We start from the raw sequence: 5,347 nt of genomic DNA on the forward strand, positions 1-5,347 counted from the left end.
AAAATCAATGTTTGGCCTTTTTTTCTTCATTCGTTGCACAGTGACTTCTCCGGAAAATCATCGCTCATTAATGAATGAAGTCGTTGATAGCTTTTATTTCACATTAATTGAAATGGAATAACTCTTTATTACCTTCCGTGGTAACTGCAGCAATTCTTCTACCCTAACCCATCTCAATCACTTCGAAAACCGTCATGAACTTGCCAGCTGGTCGGGCTCAAGCCGACGGGTATAGGTTTCAAATTTGTTAACAACTTGTAACTGTCAACGAACGCAACGGCGGCTGCGGTTGATGCGGCACCGTAAAACGATGGAATAAATGTTTCTTTTATTCGCATGCTGGCACGAGGCTTACTACCTTCCTCGTCGTCCTCTACACACCCGCATCGTTTCACAGCAGCAAAACGATGAATAAAAACGATCATCTTCATCCTACCGCCACCAACAACATTCTGCCGACTAAAACAAAACCACGGGATAAGTGGAAGAGACAAACAAGAGTCGGAAAGAAACGAAACCAGCCAGGCACAAGCTGAACAACGATGGACACAACGTAGGGCTCGGTTGAATATGGTAAGAAATCATCCCAACCAGGCAGGCAGGCACGAACGCCTCGGCAATCGTTCCAGCGTCGTGGTCACCGCAGGCTAAGAAAAGGTGGAAAACGGCGAATCCAAAAACCACCACACTCCATGGCCCACGGTTTGCAAACGGACGCGCGCTCGCACAACGCCCATTCACTTAACCGACACCAGCGACAACCGTGCCTTGGAGCTGCGGTTGGATTCCGGTTCGATGGAAAAGAAGGTGCTTAAAAGCTCATCCTAATACTTCCACCTCGCTCGCGCTTCAATTACTTGCTGATACAGCACCATCCGGCCGAGGTAGCGCAGGGCAGAATGTTGGGTGGTTTCATTTGGAAAATAAATTATTGCTTTTTAAATCTTCATTAATAAATTGTAACCATAAATTTACACGCTTCTTTTGCCCGTGTAACTGTAGGGGATCTGAAGGAGTTTTCTTGATTTGTTCCCTTGCGCTTTTCTGGGGCGTACCGATCACGCTAGGCGTGTGGATCTCGTCTGTTTTGTCTTGCGTCGCAGTTTTGTTTGAATTGCCCGCGCTTCGTTCCGCTCATTTGATCGTGATTAATAATTAATTTTTCGGCGCACTTCTAACACGTTGATAGGAAACGTTTATCGAACATCTAATAGGGGTGAATTGCCTGAAGCGAGCCAAAACTACGCAAGATCGTAAATAGATCTTATGTGCTTGTGGGTTCCTTGCTTACTGTCGCATTGAAATAATTTCTAGTTGTTTTTTCGTTTTCGGCCAAAACCGTCGCTTCTCAAGCGTTATCGCGATGGGCTGTGGGGTGTGAATTATGAAGCCTCTGAGCCGACTGCGCCCGGGGAGTAAATGTCGCCGTTCTGGTGTGCTCACGATCGTACGATCAAATTTATTCATCCCATTAAGCGGCACACCTCTTTTCCAAGATCTGACATATCCACACAAACCATGGACGACTCAGACACTCTAACTTCAAGCATTGGGAGCTGAAGCTTATCTCAATCGACAACTGCACACTGGTGGAAACGGCTAGACAATCGCAGAGCGGGCATGATCGTTTGTGTGTGGTTATAATTTCCCGCCGAAACGATCGTTCCCACTTTCCTCATAACGCCAAAAGAAAACACACAAAATGTGTTGCTTTGTGCTCCGACGTTTCGGGCTCAAGTGGCTCAATAATTATCAACGATGACGCTGATGAGGATGTTGCAGGTGCCATAAAAGCCGTTTTGAGTTGCCATTTCCCATTGCTATCAGATGATTTGATTTGGGCAGTGACGTTGAATGACTGTGCTCGCCGAGGTCGCTTATCCAGCTGTGAGTGATGACTATTCATGAAAAAGTTTGTGGTTCGTTACGGACTACTTACTACGCTGGAGCACGTTTAGAGAGAAGGTTATTCTTACGCTGAGGTGTAGTTGCAGTGACCATTTTAAGTTATTTAACCCTCCAATTTGTTTTCAGTTTTAAACAAGTAATATGTTTGTTTGGTATGCTTAATGTTTCGGAAAGCATAATTGTACCAATTTTGAATCTCCATTCGAGAGACTTGTACATAACGTTCAGGTTCGTCGCTTGTGTCCGAGTCTTTTGATTTCAATCCACCCTCGTCTTTGGAAGAGTAGCATGCTTCGATATTGCTCTTTACCTTGTTAGAAAGCCTCAAGTCGGTGGCCTCGATTGAGTATTCCATGTTCGTGGCAGTATGGAACAAGAACCCTTCAGAACAAATGCCCAGAATGCAGTGTTAAGGTGTAAATCACGATCTTTGCTCACCGGCTCGACTCCCTTCCGGCGCACTTGGGAGCATGCGCTCCATCCTTTCTACTCTTGTTATTGGACGTGCGGAGATGTTCTCTTTCTGATGCACATTCGATCACGATGCTTCATTATTTCTTCACTCGTTCTTCCAACGTTGGTTTTTTCTTTCCCAACCCAACTCATCTCGATCCATCTAGCTTTTCCACCGAAATTGCACCCTTGCACCGTACCCTACCTACAGCACCCATCACTGTGTTGCATTTTCTCACCTTTTTAGCAGATGAAGTGTAGGATGCAATCGACTGCTCTTTCTCTGCTCGTATGATTCCGGCATTGTTTTACGCCGTTTTGTGTTGGCAGCGTCCTTTGAACTTTAACACGTGTTGTACGGTATACGGTCAATATCACACCCGCAGTCGCGTCGTCTACACTGCCATCACGTCAAGCGATGGAGAACGCAACGAGAACGACCAACACAACCACGAGGGAAAAGCGCGTGATTTCACATTGGCGTTGGTGGTGAAGAGAGAAAAACACAGACACACTGGAAGACAGCCAGCATTCCCGCAACGCTGACCTTTTGAACTGACATGCCGCAGTTTATGAGGATCGCGCACAAGCAGATCCGATCATCGGGCCGCGCACGGAAGAACGGCCCCCGAGGAATGAGAATCTCGTCGTGCTGGACGTTCCCCGTGGTACAAAAAGTCGGACGGGATCACGCCAAGACCAGCCAACCGTAATAATGTGTTGATATTAACACCTTGTAAGAAATGTATTATTTTGCTATGAATTATGGTTTATTATTTCGGAATTAAAGCTGATCAAATAGTTCGATTGGAACGAGTAACCATCAGTTGCCAAGGTTCAGTTTTTCAAGCTCGTTTCATCGAGAGCAGAGGAGGTACTTGCTTAAGGCGTACGTGGTGCGGGAAATGATACCGGCGAAGTGTTCCATTTTTCGCACTTTCGCTTGGAACTTTATTACATTGAAAGAACATTTTTAATGTAACTTTATCACTAAACTTCAGGAACTTAGCTTTATCTGCATTTTGGGCATTGGTAAACCATATGTTCCGATTGTATCGTCATCCCCGGTAAGTTCAGGATATTCAAACTACAATTCAACGAGAATTTCAAATAAACATGGCTTACGCATCGGAAACGGACAACTTTTGACCTCACCGCCTTGCTGCTGGCCGTTTGGTTCGTCCAAAACAAAACCCAAATGCCAAGCGAAAACCTCGCTTATCAGATGCTGAAAAGCGGCATCCTTCCTTCCTTCCTTTCTTCCCCCTTTGCTGCATTCACATGCACAATTGTGTGCCCTCGACAGAAACACATCGAATATACGCACAACAGCCCGTGCGCAAAAGAAAAGAGGAACAAAAACAAAACGAATCGAACCCGATCTCATTCGCGATCTGGCACGTCGAACAATAAAAAAGGCTCTGGCAACTGGCGCGATACGCAGAACCGAATGCTGATCTTACGGGACCGATTGTTCTGGCTTCGGTGCAGTTGTGTTGTGCGATTTTTGCCCCTCTCTCTCTTTCACACACACACTCGGTGTTCTCCATCGTCCAAAAGGGGGTTCGATCCTTTGGCTTGGTTTGAGCGAGAGGAAATGGTGAAGATTCAAATCTTTCCTCATTCACGGTGGTGCATCGGTGGAGCTGAAGATTCGTTGGAGCTTTCCGGAGGATGTGTCCTCCCTGCGCGTAGTTAGGCTGGCTGATGGGCTGTTCGATTCGGTTGACCGGATTGCCGGATTGCCGGATTGCCGGATTATTTATGTGCTTTATGCTGCGCACGATTGTGCCATGATTGCGATTGTTTGTGTGCGTGTGTGTCTGTGCGCGAATGCGGATTTGGACGCGTTCCTGATCCTGTGGGCCTTTGGGGACCTCCTGGACGGTTTGGCTTGAGATGGCAGGAAGAGGCTCGTACGCTCATTCTCGTGATGGGATCTCCGAAAAGGATTTGTTTTAATTCAACTCTCGGCCAAGTCCAATTCTACGCCGGACGGTTTGGCTTGAGATGGCAGGAAGAGGCTCGTACGCTCATTCTCGTGATGGGATCTCCGAAAAGGATTTGTTTTAATTCAACTCTCGGCCAAGTCCAATTCTACGCAAGTGTTATCTTGATCGAATTCTTACTGACCGAAGCTTGATTTATCTTCTCGCTGGAATCTCACACTTCACAGTTCGAATCATCTGAAGGTGAAATGATACCTCACCCATTTCAGCGACTTCTTCTCCCTTGCATGCTCTTTTATGAGCATTCAAAAACGATTTTTATCTTTGCTGATCTTCTCAGTTCAGGTTGTCTTGTAAGATGGAATATCCGAGCTGATCAGTATGAAATTGAATTATATTTCCACTTTTATTTACAAGTGTAATAACAAATTCTGAAAAGCATAAGTTTATAGTTGTAACTAAAGGCTTTTTGACTCCAATGTCGTTTGAATGTCGCTCGAAAGCCATACCTAGACAATATGATTGTTTTCAGGTCAAGATATCCCAAGAACCGTACATCCGGTCAAATTTGGAGAGCCAGTTTTGTACCACTTTTTTATAATGCAAAACGCATTGGAAGCAAACAGCGAACGATGCAACCACGGAAAACGCATTCTTTTACGCGCGAAACGACGTTCCGCCAGCACGCGGGTTCGTCTTATCGTAGCGAGAAATCGCCGGGCAGAGCAAGAAAAATGTACGGCATCCATAATCATCCAACGTGCGGCAGAAACCATGGCAACGAAGGATCACAGAGCATTTCGGAGATTTCTATCACGCGATACAAATACAATGCATTGTATTGCTGAAGCCGAGGTGGATTTACAGCTGCAGGTTCGTTGCATTGGCGGTAACATATGGGTTATGTTCGGTCGGTGCCGATGCTGGTCGGGAATAAAATTGGATACAAATCGATACAGATGCATCTGGTGAATACATGGCATTGTGCCAGCCCAATTATCATGTTTCCAGCGATGCAAAACGAAAGAGAACGAACA

The sequence above is a fragment of the Anopheles coluzzii genome, chromosome 3 (assembly GCF_943734685.1).
Source record: "Anopheles coluzzii chromosome 3, AcolN3, whole genome shotgun sequence".
Lineage (NCBI taxonomy): Eukaryota > Metazoa > Arthropoda > Insecta > Diptera > Culicidae > Anopheles > Anopheles coluzzii.